This window comes from Oncorhynchus keta, unplaced genomic scaffold (genome assembly GCF_023373465.1).
Source record: "Oncorhynchus keta strain PuntledgeMale-10-30-2019 unplaced genomic scaffold, Oket_V2 Un_contig_11288_pilon_pilon, whole genome shotgun sequence".
Lineage (NCBI taxonomy): Eukaryota > Metazoa > Chordata > Actinopteri > Salmoniformes > Salmonidae > Oncorhynchus > Oncorhynchus keta.
In genome coordinates, this window is record NW_026277412.1 from 6,929 (window position 1) to 29,718 (window position 22,790).

At 49.5% G+C, this 22,790-nt stretch overlaps 1 pseudogene; it reads left to right on the plus strand.

The window, feature by feature from the left end:
- The first annotated feature begins 457 nt into the window (after positions 1–457).
- On the plus strand, positions 458–21,616 carry LOC127917322 (caM kinase-like vesicle-associated protein; annotated as a pseudogene).
- The last annotated feature ends 1,174 nt before the right edge of the window (positions 21,617–22,790 follow it).

Consider the following 22,790-nt stretch of genomic DNA (forward strand, 5'->3'; position numbering starts at 1 on the left):
GGGGTAATGATGAGAGAGACCAGGGAGCAGTTGGACCAGGGGTAACGATGAGAGAGACCAGGGGTAATGATGAGAGAGACCAGGGATAATGATGAGAGAGACCAGGGATAATGATGAGAGAGACCAGGGGTAACGATGAGAGAGACCAGGGGTAACGATGAGAGAGACCAGGGGTAATGATGAGAGAGACCAGGGGTAACGATGAGAGAGACCAGGGGTAATGATGAGAGAGACCAGGGAGCTGTTGGACCAGGGGTAACGATGAGAGAGACCAGGGGTAATGATGAGAGACCAGGGGTAACGATGAGAGAGACTAGGGGTAAGATAGACGAGTCGTTGGACTTATTGACTTTAATAACCAGGTGTGTGTGTGTGTGTGTGTGTGTGTGTGTGTGTGTGTGTGTGTGTGTGTGTGTGTGTGTGTGTGTGTGTGTGTGTGCGTGTGCGTGTGTTGCAGGGCTACAGGCGGTGATGTGTTTGACTGGATTCTGGACCAGGGAATTACACAGAGAGAGATGCCTCCAACGTGATCAAACAGGTTCTAGAGGCTGTGTCCTATCTACACTCACTCAACATGTGGAACACAGGAACCTCAAGGTAAATGTGTGTGTGTGTGTGTGTGTGTGTGTGTGTGTGTGTGTGTGTGTGTGTGTGTGTGTGTGTGTGTGTGTGTGTGTGTGTGTGTGTGTGTGTGTGTGTGCTTCAGGTTTCTGAGTGTGTGTGCTTCCAGGTTTCTGAGTGTGTGTGTGTGTGCTTCATGTTTATGAATGAGTGTGCTTCAGGTTTATGAGTGAGTGTGTGTGTGTTTTGTGGTTCTACAGTTGGAGAACCTGATGTACTACACAGAGAATAATCACAACAAAGTGGTTCTGCGAGATTTCTACCTGTCCAAGTTTGAGAACGGTTCCATCACAGAACCCTGTGGAACACCGGAGTACCTGGGTAGAGTACCTCTCTGCTCTCCACCTCTCTCTGCTCTCCACCTCTCTGCTCTCCACCCCTCTCTGCTCTCCACCTCTCTCTGCTCTCCACCTCTCTGCTCTCCCCCTCTCTGCTCTCCACCTCTCTCTGCTCTCCACCTCTCTCTGCTCTCCACCTCTTTGCTCTCCCCCTCTCTCTGCTCTCCACCTCTCTGCTCTCCACCTCTCTGCTCTCCACCTCTCTGCTCTCCACCTCTCTGCTCTCCACCTCTCTGCTCTCCACCTCTGCTCTCCACCTCTCTGCTCTCCCCCTCTCTGCTCTCCAACTCTCTCTGCTCTCCAACTCTCTCTGCTCTCCACCTCTCCCCCTCTCTGCTCTCCCCTTCTCTGCTCTCTGCTCTCCCCCTCTCTGCTCTCCCCCTCTCTGCTCTCCCCCTCTCTGCTCTCCAACTCTCTCTGCTCTCCACCTCTCCCCCTCTCTGCTCTCCCCCTCTCTGCTCTCCCCCTCTCTGCTCTCCCCTCTCTGCTCTCCACCTCTCTGCTCTCTGCTCTCCACCTCTCTGCTCTCCACCTCTCTGCTATCTGCTCTCCCCCTATCTGCTCTCACCCTCTCTGCTCTCCCCCTATCTGCTCTCACCCTCTCTGCTCTCCCCCACTCTGCTCTCCACCTCTCTGCTCTCCACCTCTCTGCTCTCCCCCTCTCTGCTCTCCCCTTCTCTGCTCTCCCCCTCTCTCTGCTCTCCACCTCTCTGCTCTCCCCCTCTCTGCTCTCCCCCTCTCTGCTCTCCCCCTCTCTGCTCTCTGCTCTCCCCCTCTCTGCTCTCCTCCTCTCTCCTCTCCCCCTCTCTGCTCGCCACCCTCTCTGCTCTCCCCCTCTCCGCTCTCCCCCTCTCCTCTCTCCACCTCTCTCTGCTCTCCCCCTCTCTGCTCTCCCCCTCTCCTCTCCCCCTCCGCCTCTCTCTCCTCTCCCCCTCTCTGCTCGCCACCTCTCTCCGCTCTCCACCTCTCTGCTCTCCCCCTCTCCGCTCTCCCCCTCTCCTCTCTCCACCTCTCTCTGCTCTCCCCCTCTCTGCTCTCCCCCTCTCCTCTCTCCGCCTCTCTCTGCTCTCCCCCTCTCTGCTCTCCACCTCTCTGCTCTCCACCTCTCCTCTCTCCCCCTCTACGCTCTCCCCCTCTCCTCTCTCCCCCTCTCTGCTCTCCCCCTCTCCTCTCTCCCCCTCTCCGCTCTCCCCCTCTCCTCTCTCCCCCTCTCCGCTCTCCCCCTCTCCGCTCTCCCCCTCTCCGCTCTCCACCTCTCTGCTCTCCACCTCTCTGCTCTCCACCCCTCTCTGCTCTCCACCTCTCTGCTCTCCACCTCTCTGCTCTCCACCCCTCTCTGCTCTCCACCTCTCTGCTCTCCACCCTCTCTGCTCTCCACCCCTCTCTGCTCTCCCCCTCTCTCTGCTCTCCACCTCTCTGCTCTCCCCCTCTCTGCTCTCCACCCCTCTCTGCTCTCCCCTCTCTGCTCTCCCCCTCTCTGCTCTCCCCCTCTCTCTGCTCTCCCCCTCTCTGCTCTCCACCCCTCTCTGCTCTCCCCCTCTCTGCTCTCCACCCTCTCTGCTCTCCCCTCTCTCTGCTCTCCACTCTCTGCTCTCCCCCTCTCTGCTCTCCACCTCTCTGCTCTCCCCCTCTCTGCTCTCCTCCCCTCTCTGCTCTCCCCCCTCTCTGCTCTCCCCCTCTCTGCTCTCCACCCCTCTCTGCTCTCCCCCCTCTCTGCTCTCCCCTCTCTCTGCTCTCCACCTCTCTCTGCTCTCCCCCTCTCTGCTCTCCCCCTCTCTGCTCTCCACCTCTCTGCTCTCCCCCCTCTCTGCTCTCCACCTCTCTGCTCTCCCCCTCTCTGCTCTCCACCCCCTCTCTGCTCTCCCCCTCTCTGCTCTCCACCCCTCTCTGCTCTCCCCCTCTCTCTGCTCTCCCCCTCTCTGCTCTCCACCCCTCTCTGCTCTCCCCCTCTCTGCTCTCCCCTCTCTGCTCTCCACCCCTCTCTGCTCTCCCCCTCTCTGCTCTCCACCCCTCTCTGCTCTCCCCCTCTCCTCTCTGCTCTCCCCCTCTCTCTGCTCTCCACCTCTCTGCTCTCCACCCCTCTCTGCTCTCCCCCTCTCTGCTCTCCACCCCTCTCTGCTCTCCCCTCTCTCTGCCTCCACCTCTCTGCTCTCCCCTCTCTGCTCTCCCCTTCTCTCTGCTCTCTTCCTCCTCTCCTCCCCTCATCCCTCTCTGCTCTCCCCCTCTCTGCTCTCCCCCCCTCTCTGCTCTCCACCTCTCTGCTCTCCCCTCTCTCTGCTCTCCACCTCTCTGCTCTCCACCCCTCTCTGCTCTCCCCCTCTCTGCTCTCCACCCCTCTCTCCTCTCCTCCTCATCCCTCTCTTCCTCCTCCATATCCTCCTCCAGTCCTTTATTTACAGTAAAGGGCAGCTCAGTCATTCACACCAGAGATAGATAAATAAGGAGAGAGAGAAATACATGAACTCCATTAAGGGATTGGTGAAATAAAAGATAGGAAAGACAGAGGAGAGGGTGAGGCACGGCAGAGCAATGAGAGACGAGGGGATGGAGAAAGAGAGGAGAGGGTGAGGCACGGCAGAGCAATGAGAGACGAGGGGATGGAGAAAGAGAGGAGAGGGTGAGGCACGGCAGAGCAATGAGAGACGAGGGGATGGAGAAAGAGAGGAGAGGGTGAGGCACGGCAGAGCAATGAGAGACGAGGGGATGGAGAAAGAGAGGAGAGGGTGAGGCACGGCAGAGCAATGAGAGACGAGGGGATGGAGAAAGAGAGGAGAGGGTGAGGCACGGCAGAGCAATGAGAGACGAGGGGATGGAGAAAGAGAGGAGAGGGTGAGGCACGGCAGAGCAATGAGAGACGAGGGGATGGAGAAAGAGAGGAGAGGGTGAGGCACGGCAGAGCAATGAGAGACGAGGGGATGGAGAAAGAGAGGAGAGGGTGAGGCACGGCAGAGCAATGAGAGACGAGGGGATGGAGAAAGAGAGGAGAGGGTGAGGCACGGCAGAGCAATGAGAGACGAGGGGATGGAGAAAGAGAGGAGAGGGTGAGGCACGGCAGAGCAATGAGAGACGAGGGGATGGAGAAAGAGAGGAGAGGGTGAGGCACGGCAGAGCAATGAGAGACGAGGGGATGGAGAAAGAGAGGAGAGGGTGAGGCACGGCAGAGCAATGAGAGACGAGGGATGGAGAAAGAGAGGAGAGGGTGAGGCACGGCAGAGCAATGAGAGACGAGGGGATGGAGAAAGAGAGGGAGAGGGTGAGGCACGGCAGAGCAATGAGAGACGAGGGGATGGAGAAAGGAGGGAGAGGGTGAGGCACGGCAGAGCAATGAGAGACGAGGGGATGGAGAAAGAGAGGGAGGGTGAGGGCAGAGCAATGAGAGACGAGGGGATGGAGAAAGAGAGGAGAGGGTGAGGCACGGCAGAGCAATGAGAGACGAGGGGATGGAGAAAGAGAGGAGAGGGTGAGGCACGGCAGAGCAATGAGAGACGAGGGGATGGAGAAAGAGAGGAGAGGGGACAGCGAGGTAATGAGAAGAGGGAGAGAATGAGAGATGAAGGGATTGAAAGAGGAGAATGCTGAAGGAAGATACAGACTGATTAATCTGATGATTAATGAAGCCAGTTTGTTGTCACCTCTCCGTTCCCCCTGCCCTCTCTCTCCGTTCCCCCTGCCCTCTCTCTCCGTTCCCCCTGCCCTCTCTCTCTGTTCCCCCTGCCCTGCCCTCTCTCCGTTCCCCCTGCCCTCTCTCTCCGTTCCCCCTGCCCTCTCTCTCCGTTCCCCCTGCCCTCTCTCTCCGTTCCCCCTGCCCTCTCTCTCCGTTCCCCTGCCCTCTCTCTCGGTTCCCCCTGCCCTCTCTCTCGGTTCCCCCTGCCCTCTCTCTCGGTTCCCCTGCCCTCTCTCTCGGTTCCCCCTGCCCTCTCTCTCGGTTCCCCCTGCCCTCTCTCTCGGTTCCCCTGCCCTCTCTCTCTGTTCCCCCTGCCCTCTCTCTCTGTTCCCCTGCCCTCTCTCTCTGTTCCCCCTGCCCTCTCTCTCCGTTCCCCCTCCCTCTCTCTCCGTTCCCCCTGCCCTCTCTCTCCGTTCCCCCTGCCCTCTCTCTCCGTTCCCCCTGCCCTCTCTCTCCGTTCCCCCTGCCCTCTCTCTCCGTTCCCCCTGCCCTCTCTCTCCGTTCCCCCTGCCCTCTCTCTCCGTTCCCCCTGCCCTCTCTCTCCGTTCCCCCTGCCCTCTCGATCACCCCTTAACTTTCTCTCTCTCTCTCTCTCTCTCTCTCTCTCTCTCTCTCTCTCTCTCTCTCTCTCTCTCTCTCTCTCTCTCTCTCTCTCTCTCTCTCTCTCTCTCTCTCTCTCTGTCTCTCTCTCTCTCTCAGCTCCTGAGGTTGTGGCCAGACATCGGTACGGTCGACCAGTGGACTGTTGGGCAGTAGGGGTCATCATGTACATACTGTGAGTGTTCATAGAGGAGTTATAGCATGTACATACTGTGAGTGTTCATAGAGGGGTTATAGCATGTACATACTGTGAGTGTTCATAGAGGGGTTATAGCATGTACATACTGTGAGTGTTCATAGAGGGGTTATAGCATGTACATACTGTGAGTGTTCATAGAGGAGTTATAGCATGTAGTCTTCACACTGTGAGTGTTCATAGAGGAGTTATAGCATGTACATACTGTGAGTGTTCATAGAGGAGTTATAGCATGTACATACTGTGAGTGTTCATAGAGGAGTTATAGCATGTAGTCTTCACACTGTGAGTGTTCATTTAGGAGTTATAGTATGTGCATACTGAGAGTGTTCATAGAGGGGTTATAGCATGTACATACTGTGAGTGTTCATAGAGGGGTTATAGCATGTACATACTGTGAGTGTTCATAGAGGGGTTATAGCACGTACATACTGTGAGTGTTCATAGAGGAGTTATGGCATGTAGTCTTCATACTGTGAGTGTTCATTTAGGAGTTATACTATGTACATACTGAGAGTGTTCATAGAGGGGTTATAGCATGTACATACTGTTAGTGTTCATAGAGGGGTTATAGCATGTACATACTGTTAGTGTTCATAGAGGGGTTAAAGCATGTACATACTGTGAGTGTTCATAGAGGAGTTATAGCATGTAGTCTTCACACTGTGAGTGTTAATGTAAAAGTTATAGTATGTACATACTGTGAGTGTTCATAGAGGAGTTATAGCATGTACATACTGTGAGTGTTCATAGAGGAGTTATAGTATGTGCATACTGAGAGTGTTCATAGAGGGTTATAGCATGTACATACTGTTAGTGTTCATAGAGGGGTTATAGCATGTACATACTGTGAGTGTTCATAGAGGAGTTATGGCATGTAGTCTTCATACTGTGAGTGTTCATTTAGGAGTTATACTATGTACATACTGAGAGTGTTCATAGAGGGGTTATAGCATGTACATACTGTTAGTGTTCATAGAGGGGTTATAGCATGTACATACTGTGAGTGTTCATAGAGGAGTTATGGCATGTAGTCTTCATACTGTGAGTGTTCATTTAGGAGTTATAGTATGTACATACTGAGAGTGTTCATAGAGGGGTTATAGCATGTACATACTGTGAGTGTTCATAGAGGGGTTATAGCATGTACATACTGTGAGTGTTCATAGAGGAGTTATAGCATGTAGTCTTCACACTGTGAGTGTTAATGTAAAAGTTATAGTATGTACATACTGAGAGTGTTCATAGAGGGGTTATAGCATGTACATACTGTTAGTGTTCATAGAGGGGTTATAGCATGTACATACTGTTAGTGTTCATAGAGGGGTTATAGCATGTACATACTGTTAGTTTTCATAGAGGGTTTATAGATTGTACATACTGTTAGTGTTCATAGAGGGGTTGTAGCATGTACATACTGTTAGTGTTCATAGAGGGTTATAGCATGTACATACTGTTAGTGTTCATAGAGGGGTTATAGCATGTACATACTGTTAGTGTTCATAGAGGGGTTATGGCATGTACATACTGTTAGTGTTCATAGAGGGTTATAGCATGTACATACTGTTAGTGTTCATAGAGGGGTTATAGCATGTACATACTGTTAGTGTTCATAGAGGGGTTATAGCATGTACATACTGTTAGTGTTCATAGAGGGTTATAGCATGTACATACTGTTAGTGTTCATAGAGGGGTTATAGCATGTACATACTGTTAGTGTTCATAGAGGGGTTATAGCATGTACATACTGTTAGTGTTCATAGAGGGGTTATAGCATGTACATACTGTTAGTGTTCATAGAGGGGTTATAGCATGTACATACTGTTAGTGTTCATAGAGGGTTATAGCATGTACATACTGTTAGTGTTCATAGAGGGGTTATAGCATGTACATACTGTTAGTGTTCATAGAGGGGTTATAGCATGTACATACTGTTAGTGTTCATAGAGGGGTTATAGCATGTACATACTGTTAGTGTTCATAGAGGGGTTATAGCATGTACATACTGTTAGTGTTCATAGAGGGTTATAGCATGTACATACTGTTAGTGTTCATAGAGGGGTTATAGCATGTACATACTGTTAGTGTTCATAGAGGGGTTATAGCATGTACATACTGTTAGTGTTCATAGAGGGGTTATAGCATGTACATACTGTTAGTGTACATACTGTTAATTCATGCCTTGCCAACAGTTTCTAAATATCTCATCAATAACATCTGTCCGGGCAGCAGGTTTGAATACAATCAAATGTATTGCTGTATTAATAAATCGGCAAACGTCGATGACCTCTAGGGGGTTGAGATCTGGTTCTGCGGACATTAAACTACAAGCTTTCTCTCTGTAAGTCTCTGGGTGAAAGAGTCTTTTTATTTTAGTCTGTCGGGAATCCTCCGTTCTACGACGAGACAGAAGAAGAGAACACAGACCTTCACAACCGGATCATCTTCTGTCGTATCGTAGCCGGGGAGTTTGAGTTTGACACTCCTTACTGGGACGACATCTCCGTTCCAGGTACACAACGACAACAACAACAACAACAACAACACAACGACAACACAACGACAACAACACAACGACAACACAACAACAACAACACAACAACAACACAACAACAACAACAACAACAACAACACAACGACAACACAACGACAACACAACGACAACACAACACAACGACAACACACACAACAACAACAACAACAACAACACAACGACAACACAACGACTGACTGACGCTCCTTACTGGGACAACATCTCCGTTCCAGGTACACAACAACAACACAACAACAACACAACGACAACACAACGACAACAACACAACGACAACACAACAACAACAACACAACAACAACACAACAACACAACAACAACACAACGACAACACAACGACAACACAACGACAACACAACACAACGACAACACAACAACACAACGACAACACAACGACAACACAACGACAACACAACGACTGACTGACGCTACTTACTGGGACGACATCTCTGTTCCAGGTACACAACAACAACACAACAACAACACAACGACAACACAACGACAACACAACAACAACACAACGACAACACAACACAACGACAACACAACGACAACACAACACAACGACAACGACAACACAACGACAACACAACACAACGACAACACAACACAACGACAACGACAACACAACGACACAACGACAACACAACGACAACGACAACACAACGACAACACAACGACAACACAACGACAACACAACACAACGACAACACAACGACACAACGACAACACAACGACAACACAACAACAACACAACAACAACACAACGACAACACAACGACACAACGACAACACAACGACAACACAACGACAACACAACAACAACACAACGACAACACAACGACAACACAACGACAACACAACAACAACACAACGACAACACAACGACACAACGACAACACAACGACAACACAACGACAACACAACGACAACACAACGACACAACGACAACACAACGACAACACAACGACAACACAACGACAACACAACAACAACACAACGACAACACAATGACAACACACAACGACAACACAACAACACAACGACAACACAACAACAACACAACAACAACACAACGACAACACAACGACAACACAACAACACAACGACAACACAACGACAACACAACAACACAACGACAACACAATGACAACACAACATCAAAGTACTTATGACTGACTGTGGTATGTACCTAGAGACAGCAAGCCACATGAGCCAGCCACTAGAGACGGCGACTAGAGACAGTATGCCACGAGAGACAGCATGCCACTAGAGACAGCATGCCACTAGAGACAGCATGCCACTAGAGACAGCATGCCACTAGAGACAGCATGCCACTAGAGACTGCATACCACTAGAGACTGCCTGCCACTAGAGACAGACAGCCACTAGAGACAGCATGCCACTAGAGACAGCATACCACTAGAGACTGCCTGCCACTAGAGACAGCATGCCACTAGAGACAGCATGCCACTAGAGACAGCATACCACTAGAGACAGCATACCACTAGAGACGGCCACAAGAGACGGCCACTAGAGACAGCCGGCCACTAGAGACAGCATTCCACTAGAGACAGCATACCACTAGAGACTGCCTGCCACTAGAGACTGCCTGCCACTAGAGACAGCATGCCACTAGAGACAGCATGCCACTAGAGACAGCATACCACTAGAGACAGCATATCACTCGAGACAGCATATCACTAGAGACAGCATACCACTAGAGACAGCATACCACTAGAGACAGCATACCACTAGAGACTGCCTGCCACTAGAGACAGCATGCCACTAGAGACAGCATACCACTAGAGACAGCCTACCACTAGAGACAGCATGCCACTAGAGACAGCATGCCACTAGAGATGGCCACTAGAGACAGCATGCCACTAGAGACAGACAGCCACTAGAGACAGCATACCACTAGAAATGGCCACTAGAGACAGAATGCCACTAGAGATGGCCACTAGAGACAGCATACCACTAGAGACAGCATACCACTAGAGACAGCCGGCCATTAGAGACAGCATGCCACTAGAGACGGCCACTAGAGACAGCCACTAGAGACAACCACTAGAGACGGCCACTAGAGACAGCATACCACTAGAGACGGCCACTAGAGACAGCATGCCACTAGAGATGGCCACTAGAGACAGAATGCCACTAGAGATGGCCACTAGAGACAGCATACCACTAGAGATGGCCACTAGAGACAGCATACCACTAGAGACGGCCACTAGAGACAGCCACTAGAGACAGCATGCCACTAGAGACAGCCACTAGAGACGGCCACTAGAGACAGCATACCACTAGAGACGGCCACTAGAGACAGCATAACACTAGAGATGGCCACTAGAGACAGAATGCCACTAGAGATGGCCACTAGAGGCAGCATACCACTAGAGACAGCATACCACTAGAGACAGCCACTAGAGACAGCCACTAGAGACAGCCGCCACTAGAGACAGCATGCCACTAGAGACAGCCACTAGAGACAGCCAGCCACTAGAGACAGCCACTAGAGACAGCATATCACTCGAGACAGCCTGTCACTAGAGACAGCATACCACTAGAGACAGCATACCACTAGAGACAGCATACCACTAGAGACTGCCTGCCACTAGAGACAGCATGCGACTAGAGACAGTATACCACTAGAGACAGCCGACCACAAGAGACAGCATGCCACTAGAGACAGCCAATAGAGATGGCCACTAGAGACAGCATGCCACTAGAGACAGACAGCCACTAGAGACAGCATACCACTAGAAATGGCCACTAGAGACAGAATGCCACTAGAGATGGCCACTAGAGACAGCATACCACTAGAGACAGCATACCACTAGAGACAGCCACTAGAGACAGCCGGCCATTAGAGACAGCATGCCACTAGAGACAGCCACTAGAGACAGCATGCCACTAGAGACAGCCACGAGAGACTGCCAGCCCCTAGAGACAGCCACTAGAGACAACCGGCCACTAGAGACGGCCACTAGAGACAGCATGCCACTAGTGACTGTTTGCCACTACAGACAGCCACTAGAGACAGCCACTAGAGACAGCATGCAACTAGAGACAGCATGCCACTAGAGACAGCCACTGGAGACAGCATGCCACTAGAGACAGCCACTAGAGACAGCATGCCACTATAGACAGCCACTAGAGACAGCCACTAGAGACAGCCGGCCACTAGAGACGGCATGCCACTAGAGACAGCCACTAGAGACAGCCACTAGAGACAGCCACTAGAGATGGCCACTAGAGACAGTCAGCCACAAGAGCGGGGTAATGCTCTACTGCAGGTACACATTAACATAATGTCTTTGCATCTCTCTTGCTCTCTCTTCTCTCTCCCTATCTTCTCTCCTTTTCTCTTCTCTACCCCTCTCTTCTTTCCCCCTCTCTCTTCTTTCTCTCTCTCTTCTCTCTTCTCTCTCCCTCTCTTCTCTCTCTCTCTCTCTTTTCTCTCTCCCCCTCTCTTCTCTCTCCCCCTCTCCTTCTCTTCTCTCTCCCCTTCTCTTCTGTCTCCCTCTCTCTTCTCTCTCTCCTCTCTCTCTCTTTTCTCTCTCCCCCTCTCTTCTGTCTCCCTCTCTCTTCTCTCTCCCCCTCTCCTTCTCTTCTCTCTCCCCCTCTCTTCTGTCTCCCTCTCTCTTCTCTCTCTCCCTATCTTCTCTTCTCTCTCCCCCTCTCTTCTCTCTCCCCCTCTCTTCTGTCTCCCTCTCTCTTCTCTCTCTCCCTATCTTCTCTTCCCCCTTCTCTCTCGTCCCACCTCTCTTCTCTCTCTCTCTCTCTCTCTCTCTCTTTCACTCCCCCTCTCTTCTCGCTGCATTTCTCTTCATCTCTTGTCTCTCCCCCCCTTCTCTCTCTCACCCTCTCGTCTCTCCATCTCTCTCCATTTCTCTTCTCTTCTCTCTCCCTTTCCGTCTCTGACTCTCTCTCCCTCTCTCTTTTATCTCCCTCTCCTCTTCCCATCTCCTCTCCTCCCTCCCTCCCTCTTCCTCTCTCCCTTCTCTCCTGGTCTCTGCCCCCTCTCAGCTAAGGAGTTAGTGTGTAGGCTGATGGAGGTGGACCAGATGCTGAGAATCACAGCTGCAGATGCTCTCTTACACGAGTGGTGAGCACACACACACACACATACACACACACACACTGGTACACACACACACACACACACACACACACACACACACACACACACACACACACACACACACACACACAACAAACTCCTCTGTGCCCATTGAATCTCTGTCATTCATTTTGCTTATGTTTCTGTCTGTCAGGATTGCTGGTAACGGGGCGTCGGAGAAGAACCTGAAGGAGGGAGTGTGTGCCCAGTTTGAGAAGAACTTCGCAAAGGCCAAATGGAGGGTGAGAATCCTCCTCCCACTCGTACATGTTTTATTTTTACTCCAAAAATGTCAACATTTATTCGTCACAGGATACAGCAGTGAAATGATATAAATATGTCCTCTGTTGTTAAACCCTGTGTTCTATAAACCACATACGTTCCCATAATGGATTAAAATGATGATTGTGGAGATAATGGTGATGATGACAATTATCATGATTATGACGACGACGATTTAGTTGTTGCTTCCAGAGGAGGCTGGTGGGTGGAACTACCTGTACAGGAGGAAATTGCTCATTGTAATGGAATGAACATGTGTTTGATCCATTTATTCCATTACAATGATCCCGCCCACCGATATCTCAGCCCACCAGCCTCCTCTGGTTGTTTCTAATGATGATGGTGATGCAGTATCAGCGTGATTAACCTCCCTAACCCTCTTCTCTCCCCTGCATGTGGTTCCCAGGAGCTGAAGGTACTGTGCTCACTATGAGTCTGGAGAGGGAGAGAGAGAGAGACAGAGACAGAGACAGACAGAAAGAGAGAGAGAGAGAGAGACAGAGAGAGCGGGAGAGAGAGAGACAGAGAGAGCGGGAGAGAGAGATGAGAGAGAGAAAGATATAAATAGAGACTCTGAGACAGACAGACAGACAGACAGACAGACAGACAGTTCTCCCACAGACAGAGACAGACAGACAGACAGACAGACAGACAGACAGAGTTGTTGACAGACAGACAGACTGGTGGGTGGAACAGGTAATGGCTGTAATGGAATGAACATGTGTTTGATCCATTTATTCCATTACAACAGACAGACAGACAGACAGACAGACAGACAGACAGACAGACAGACAGCCTCAGACAGACAGACTAATGACAGATGGTGATGCAGTATCAGCGTGATTAACAGACAGACAACCCTCTTCTCTCCCAGACAGTGGTTCCCAGACAGACAGACAGACCCAGTGCAGACTATGAGTCAGAGAGACAGACAGAGAGACAGACAGACAGAGAGAGAGACAGACAGACAGACAGACAGACAGACAGACAGACAGACAGACAGACAGACAGACAGACAGAGACAGAGACAGAGACAGAGACAGAGAGACAGAGAGAGACAGACAGACAGACAGACAGACAGAGACAGAGAGAGAGGGAGAGAGACAGAGAGAGACAGACAGAAGAGAGAGAGAGCGGGAGAGAGAAAGAGAGAGAGGGAGGGGGAGGGAGAGAGAGAGAGAAAGGGAGGGAGAGAGAGACGGAGAGAGAGAGAGAGCGAAAGGGAAAGAGGAAGAGAGGGAGAGAGAAGGGAAAAGTAAGACTCTCACAAACAGAAATAGTTTTCTCTCTTGTTCACTCATTTCTCATGGCCAGTTAATAACTGTTCAGATTTTTTGACCTGAAGAAATAGGTTCTATAAGAGCGTCCTGATTCAAATCAAACTTTATTAGTCACGCGCTCCGAATACATCAGGTGTAGTAGACCTCACAGTGAAATGCTGAATACATCAGGTGTAGTAGACCTCACAGTGAAATGCTGAATACATCGGGTGTAGTAGACCTTACAGTGAAATGCTGAATACATCAGGTGTAGTAGACCTTACAGTGAAATGCTGGATACATCAGGTGTAGTAGACCTCACAGTGAAATGCTGGATACAACAGGTGTAGTAGACCTTACAGTGAAATGCTGAATACATCAGGTGTAGTAGACCTTACAGTGAAATGCTGAATACATCAGGTGTAGTAGACCTCACAGTGAAATGACCTCACAGTGAAATGCTGAATACATCAGGTGTAGTAGACCTTACAGTGAAATGCTGAATACATCAGGTGTAGTAGACCTCACAGTGAAATGCTGAATACAACAGGTGTAGTAGACCTCACAGTGAAATACGGGCTGTCAATACAACAGGTGTACAGAGTCAATGTGGAGGCTATACAGTGTACAGAAATGTGGAGACTATATACAGGGGTATCGGTACAGAGTCAATGTGGAGGCAATATACAGGGGGTACGGTACAGAGTCAATGTGCAGGGTACAGGTTTGTCGAGTCAATGTGGAGGCTATATACAGGGGTGCAGGGTGGGTCGAGGTATTTTGTACATCAAGGTGGGGTTTGTGACTATGCATAGATAATAAACAGTGAGTAGCAGCAGTGTAAAAACAAATGGGGAGGGGGGTCAATGTAAATAGTCTGGGTGGCCATTTGATTAATTGTTCATCAGTCTTATGGCTTGGGGGTAGAAGCTGTTAAAGAGCCTTTTGGACCTAGACTTGGTGCTCCGGTACCGCTTGCCGTGCGCACTACCCTCTGTAGCGTCTTATGGATGGAGGCCGAGCAGTTGCCATGGTGATGTAACCGGTCAGGATGCTCTCGATGGTGCAGCTGTATACATTTTTGAGGATCTGGGGACCCATCACAAATCTTTTCCGTTTCCTGAGGGGGAAAAAGGTTTTGTCGTGCCCTCTTCACAACTGTCTTGGTGTGTTAAGACCATGATAGATTGTTGGGGATGTGGACACTAAGGAACGTGAAACTCTCGACCCGCTCCACTACAGCCCCGTCGATGTTAATGGCCAGTTCGGCCATCCTTTTCCTGTAGTCCACGATCAGCTCCTTTGTCTTGCTCACATAGGTTTTAATTCTGGCACCACACGGCCAGTTCTCTGACCTCCTCCCTATAGGCTGTCTCATCGTTGTCGGTGATCTGGCCTACCACTGTTCTATCTTCAGCAAACTTAATGATGGTGTTGGAGTTGTGTTTGGCTACACATTTGTGGGTGAACAGAGAGTACAGGAGGGACTAAGCACGCACCCCTGAGGGGCCCCAGTGTTGAGGATCAGCATGGCAGATGTGTTGTTACCTACCCTCACCACCTGGGGGCGGCCCGTCAGGAAGTCCAGGATCCAGTTGCAGAGGGAGGTGTTTAGTCCCCAGGGTCATTAGCTTAGTGTAGAGCTTTGAGGGCACTATGGTGTTGAACGCTGAGCTGTAGTCAATAAACAGCATTCTCACATAGGTGTTCCTTCTGTCCAGGTGTGAAAGGGCAGTGTGGGTGAAATAGAGATTGCATCATCTGTAGATCTGTTGGGGCGGTATGTGAATTGGAGTGGGTCTAGGGTGTCTGGGAGGATGCTGTTGATGTGAGAATTGACCAGCATTTCAAAGCACTTCATGGCTACCAACTTGAGTGCTACGGGGCGGTAATCATTTAGGCAGGTTACCTTCGCGTTCTTGGGCACAGGGATGGTGGTCTGCTTGAAACATATAGGTATTATAGACTCGGTCAGGGAGAGGTTGAACCGGTCAGTGAAGACACTTGCCAGTTGGTCCGTGCATGCTTTGAGTACACGTCCTGGTCGTCCGTCTGGCCCTGCGGCTTTGTGAATGTTGACCTGTTTAAAGGTCTTGCTCACATCGGCTACCGAAGCGTGATCACACAGTTGTCCAGAACGGCTGAGTGTTTCCTCATGCATGCTTCAGTGTTGATTGCCTCGAAGCAAGCAATAAAGGCATTTAGCTGGTCTGGAGCTGGGAATTTCACAGCTGGGTTTCCCTTTTTAGTCTGTAATAGTTTTCAAGCCTGACTTGAGGCGTCCAGAGTAGGATTCTTAGTCCTGTATGATGCTTTGCCTGTTTTGATGGTTCTTCTGAGGGCGTAGTGGGATTTCTTATAAGTGTCCGGATTAGTGTCCCACTCCTAGCCTTTAGCTCGGTGCGGATGTTGCCTGTAATCCCATGGCTTCTGGTTGGGAAATGTACGTGCGGTCAATGTGGGGATGATGTTGTTGATGTACTTATTGATTAACACGATGACTGGTGGTGGTACTCCTCAAATGCCATTGGATGAACCGGAACATATTCCAGTCTGCTAACAAAACAGTCCTGTAGTGTAGCATCTGCGTCATCCTGACCACTTCCGTATTGACAGTCACTGGTACTTCCTGCTTCAGTTTTGCTTGTAAGCAGGAATCAGGAGGAGATAAATTATGGTCAGATTTCGCCCAAATGGAGGGCGAGGGAGAGCTTTGTACACGTGTCTGCTTGTGGACTATAGATGGTCTTGAGTTTTTTTTCTCTGGTTGCACATGTGACATGCTGGTAGAAATTTGGTAAAAACTGAATTCACATTGTAGGATTTTTAATGAATTTATTTGCAAATTATGTTGGAAAATAAGTATTTGGTCACCTACAAAACAAGCAAGATTTCTGGCTCTCACAGACCTGTAACTTCTTCTTTAAGAGGCTCCTCTGTCCTCCAATCGTTACCTGAAAAAAACTGATTTAAGTTGCATTAATGTCCCCGGCAGCTAGGAGCGCTGCTTCTGGATGAGCATTTTCCTGTTTGCTAATGGCCTTATACAACTGGTTGAGTGGGTCTTAGTACCAGCATCGGTTTGTGGTGGTAAATAGACTGCTATATAGAACTCTCTTGGTAGATAATGTGGTCTACAGCTTATCATGAGGTACTCTACCTCAGGCAAGTAATACCTTGAGACTTATTTAATATTAGACATCAGCCATCATTATTGAAAAATTGACAACCCCCCGCCCCCGCCCCTGGTCCATAGGGCCCTGGTCAAACATATAAACACAATATAGGGAATAGGGTTCCATTTGGGATGACACCACTAGGAGTCTCAAAGGAGATGAACACCATCAGTGTATTTCTGTGAGAGAGAAACAGAGAGGAAACGTGTCTGATTGGTGAGATAAAGTCTCTCTTCCCTCAGCCCCTCCCACTCCGATCCAGCCCACTGTCACTCAGCCAATCCCAGAAGAGTTCCATCTGCGATTTCCTCCTCTTCTTCGGGTGCATCTCAAGTGTTCTTCATTTCCTTGCTTCCCTTTCCTTCCTTCCTTTCCTACATCGGCACTGATCTAGGCCTAGGATACATGGGTCAGGTGAAAGCAAAAGGGTCAAATGTTATGAAGGACGTCTGCTTTCCCTGTCCAGCTCTGTTAAGATCAGTACAGATGAAGGAAAAGAAAGGAAGCCACTGTGGATTTTTTGAGATGCAGTGATTGACTATCCAGCCCGGGCCCTGTCTCTATCTCATTCCTCTGAAGTAGTTCCTGGTTCATTGACCCCATACATATGCTGGCTCCCGAAGTGGCTCAGAGGTCTAAGGCACTGCATTTCAGTATTAGAATTATTAGAGGTGTCACTATAGACACCATGGTTCGAATCCAGGCTGTATCAAAACCGCCGTGATTGGGAATCATATAGGGCGGCGCACAATTGGCCCAGCGTCGTCCGAGTTTGGCTGGTGTAGGCCATCACAGTAAATATGAATTTCTTCTTAAAACTAACTTGACTAGTTAAATAAAGGTTCAATTTAAAAATAAAAAAAATTTAAACATACTGTACTTCAGTCTCATTCCTCTGAAGTAGTTCCTGGTTCATTGACCCATATATACTGTGGTTAAGTCTCATTCTTCTGCAATAGTTCCTGGTTCATTGACCCATATATACTGTGGTTAAGTCTCATTCTTCTGAAGTAGTTCCTGGTTCATTGACCCATATATACTGTGGTTAAGTCTCATTCTTCTGAAGTAGTTCCTGGTTCATTGACCCATACATACTGTGGTTAAGTCTCATTATTCTGAAATAGTTTCTGGTTCATTGACCCATACATACTGTGGTTAAGTCTCATTATTCTGAAGTAGTTCCTGGTTCATTGACATACCATATTCTTCATACTGTGGTTAAGTCTCATTATTCTGAAATAGTTTCTGGGTTCATTGACCCATATATACTGTGGTTAAGTCTCATTCTTCTGAAGTAGTTCCTGGTTCATTGACCCATACATACTGTGGTTAAGTCTCATTCTTCTGAAGTAGTTCCTGGTTCATTGACCCATACATACTGTGGTTAAGTCTCATTATTCTGAAATAGTTCCTGGTTCATTGACCCATACATACTGTGGTTAAGTCTCATTATTCTGAAGTAGTTTCTGGTTCATTGACCCATATATACTGTGGTTAAGTCTCATTCTTCTGAAGTAGTTCCTGGTTCATTGACCCATACATACTGTGGTTAAGTCTCATTCTTCTGAAGTAGTTCCTGGTTCATTGACCCATACATACTGTGGTTAAGTCTCATTCTTCTGAAATAGTTCCTGGTTCATTGACCCATATATACTGTGGTTAAGTCTCATTCTTCTGAAGTAGTTCCTGGTTCATTGACCCATATATACTGTGGTTAAGTCTCATTCCTCTGAAGTAGTTCCTGGTTCATTGACCCATACATACTGTGGTTAAGTCTCATTCCTCTGAAGTAGTTCCTGGTTCATTGACCCATACATACTGTGGTTCAGTCTCATTCTTCTGAAATAGTTCCTGGTTCATTGACCCATATATACTGTGGTTAAGTCTCATTCTTCTGAAGTAGTTCCTGGTTCATTGACCCATATATACTGTGGTTAAGTCTCATTCTTCTGAAATAGTTCCTGGTTCATTGACCCATATATACTGTGGTTAAGTCTCATTCATCTGAAATAGTTTCTGGTTCATTGACCCATACATACTGTGGTTAAGTCTCATTCTTCTGAAATAGTTCCTGGTTCATTGACCCATATATACTGTGGTTAAGTCTCATTCTTCTGAAATAGTTCCTGGTTCATTGACCCATATATACTGTGGTTAAGTCTAGTTATAGAAGTCACTAACCCAATCCCAACTCAAGAAGTGACAACCTGTTTCACAGCCTGGCTCTGTCAACCTGTTTCACAGCCTGGCTCTGTCAACCTGTTTCACAGCCTGGCTCTGTCAACCTGTTTCACAGCCTGGCTCTGTCAACCTGTTTCACAGCCTGGCTCTGTCAACCTGTTTCCAGTTCAGGGCTTCAATGCTAAATATTTGTCATTATATATTCCCATATATTCTCCCTAAGACCAAACTATACATACCATAAGTCATGCTGTAAAGATGTATGAAGGTACAGTACTGATGTATTGTCTGATTACACCCTCCCTCCCCATCCCCCGGTCACCCCCCCCATCCCCGGTCCCCCCATCCCCGGTCCCCCCCCTCTCTCTCTTTTTCTTTACAGAAAGCGATCAGAGTCACCACCTTCATGCAGCGTCTTCGTCGTCTGAAGCTGCTGCTGCCGAGGCGGCAGGGGCAGGAGGGGGCAGGGAGGGAGGAGGAGGAGGAGAGGTCCAGGGGAGGGGAGGAAGGGAGGTCCAGGGGAGGGGGAGGGAGAGGTCCAGGGGGGAGGAGGAGGAGGAGAGGTCCAGGGGGAGGAGGGAGGAGTCAGGGGGAGGGGGAGGGGGAGGAGGAGAGAGGTCCAGGGGGAGGAGGAGGAGGGAGAGGTCCAGGGAGGAGGAGTGGGGAGACTAAGGGAAGGAGGGGTGACACCAGGCAGTATATCTCTAGAAGTGACGGTTTGAAACCAGCCCGGAGCAGGAGGAGATGAACGGGGGACTAGGGGTGAGGAGGAGGGGGAGGGAAGAGGAGAGTGTAGGAGGGAGGATCCCTCTAAGTCCTTCCGTAGGGATCTCTCCTTCTGCCACCAATGAACAGGCGCTCTCAACCCCCCAGCCAATCAAATGCCAGTTCCAAACCTCCAGGGGAGGGAGCCAGAGAAGCCAGCCTTGAAGAAGACGTCAGGCAAAATGGCTGCCGCATTGGGCAAAACCAAAACTAACCCAGGGACCAAAACGCTTCCTACCGTAACCCCTGACATCACCAAGCCCCAGGATCCCACCCCAACCTCCGTCCCTGAACCCAAAGAGCGGTATCATCGTTGCCTAACAACACTGAAAAGAAGCATCCGCCCTCTGTCGCTCCCGAGACTCCAACCACCCAACGGCGCAAGATGGCCGCCCAACTCCACAACACCGGCCCAGGCCCTGCTGCTCCTACAGTCCCTGTTGCTGCCTACAGGCCCTGCTGCTCCTACAGTCCCTGCTGCTGCCTACTAGGCCCTGCTGCTCCTACAGTCCCTGTTGCTGCCTCTACCACTCCTACAGTCCCTGTTGCTGCCTCTACCACTCCTACAGTTCCTGTTGCTGCCTCTACCACTCCTACAGTCCCTGTTGCTGCCTCTACCACTCCTACAGCTCCTGTTGCTGCCTCTCCCACTCCTACAGTTCCTGTTGCTGCCTCTCCCACTCCTACAGCTCCTGTTGCTGCCTCTACCACTCCTACAGCTCCTGTTGCTGCCTCTCCCACTCCTACAGCTCCTGTTGCTGCCTCTACCACTCCTACAGCTCCTGTTGCTGCCTCTCCCACTCCTACAGCTCCTGTTGCTGCCTCTCCCACTCCTACAGCTCCTGTTGCTGCCTCTCCCACTCCTACAGCTCCTGTTACTACCACAGCGCCCCCCCCTGACAGGAGGCCGACAGTGCAGGCTCCAGTGGAGGAGAAGAAGCAGGAGACGGATGATAGGAGCTGGTGTCAGACCCAGCTCCCTGAGGCTGTAGCTGAGAGGCCTGCTGGATTGGAGGTTGGGGTGGGTGTAGGGTCCATGGGGGTAGGAACTGGGATGGAGATGGGAGGGGTAGGGACATTTGGAGCAGGGGCAGGGGCAGGGATATTTGGAATAGGGGTAGGTTCGGGAGTAGGACCTGGGATAGGGCCAAGAGGTGACTCAAGCCCCATTGGTAGAGACCAGAGGGCAGACAGGCACAGTGTAGAGTTCAGCATGTCCAGGGGGGAACCCAAACCGTCCGAGGGGGGCTACAGCTATACCATAGGGGCCCTGGGAAGCTCCCCTCGTCTAGGCCGACACACCACCGCATACGGCCAGGAGGTTGAGCTGGGGGGGTACGGGGGTTCCTACTGCTCCTCTCTGTACGGCAGTGGGGGTGGAGGAGGGATGTATGGGGGACTGGAGCACGGAGGTGTTGGGGTCAGAGGTCATGGTAGTAGTACTGCTGATTGGCAGATGGACAGCGTGATCGAACAGATCGAGAAGCAAATGGCGGCAGTGCTGGAGAAGATCGAGGGGACATGCCCTCTCTCCTGGAACAGATCAGTGACTGCCCCCGCCTCCCGAACCCCCCGCAGCACACACACCTCCCCTCCTCACGCTCCCGCTCCTCTCATCTCTCCCCCACCTCCCTCCTCCCTCACCTCTACCTCTTCCCCCCGCCCCTCCCCACCTCCCCCAGACCACCTCTCCCCTCCCTCCCCCCACCTCACCATCCCCCTCCTTCCTACCCTCCTCCCTCCCCGCCCACCCACTCCCCTGGCCAGCCAATCTGTGAGCAGGAGGAGAGAGAGGGACAGATGGGAGCAGTCCATTCTAGCCAATCCCCATCCTCCAGGCCAGGGAAGGGCCTATAAGGTGGGTGGGTGGGGTTTGGATCTAAAGATGTCCCAATATCCACACTAGAACACCTCTTCCATTCTATAATGTATTCTAGAATACCTCTTCTGTTCTATAATGTATTCTAGAATACCTCTTCTGTTCTATAATGTATTCTAGAACACCTCTTCCATTCTATAATGTATTCTAGAATACCTCTTCTGTTCTATAATGTATTCTAGAACACCTCTTCCATTCTATAATGTATTCTAGAATACCTCTTCTGTTCTATAATGTATTCTAGAACACCTCTTCCATTCTGTAATGTATTCTAGAACGTTTAACATTTACATTTAAGTCATTTAGCAGACGCTCTTATCCAGAGCGACTTACAACTAGTAGTCCATTCTAGCCAATCCCCATCCTCCAGGCCAGGGAAGGGCCTATAAGGTGGGTGGGGTTTGGATCTAAAGATGTCCCAATATCCACACTAGAACACCTCTTCTGTTCTATAATGTATTCTAGAACACCTCTTCCATTCTATAATGTATTCTAGAACACCTCTTCTGTTCTATAATGTATTCTAGAATACCTCTTCTGTTCTATAATGTATTCTAGAATACCTCTTCTGTTCTATAATGTATTCTAGAATACCTCTTCTGTTCTATAATGTATTCTAGAATACCTCTTCTGTTCTATAATGTATTCTAGAATACCTCTTCTGTTCTATAATGTATTCTAGAACACCTCTTCTGTTCTATAATGTATTCTAGAACACCTCTTCTGTTCTATAATGTATTCCTAGAACACCTCTTCTGTTCTGTAATGAATTCTAGAACACCTCTTCTGTTCTATAATGCATTCTAGAACACACTCTTCCGTTCTATAATGTATTCTAGAACACCTCTTCTGTTCTATAATGTATTCTAGAACACCTCTTCTGTTCTATAATGTATTCTAGAACACCTCTTCTGTTCTGTAATGAATTCTAGAACACCTCTTCTGTTCTATAATGCATTCTAGAACACCTCTTCTGTTCTATAATGTATTCTAGAACACCTCTTCTGTTCTATAATGTATTCTAGAACACCTCTTCTGTTCTATAATGTATTCTAGAACACCTCTTCTGTTCTATAATGTATTCTAGAACACCTCTTCCATTCTGTAATGTATTCTAGAAGACCTCTTCCATTCTGTAATGTATTCTAGAAG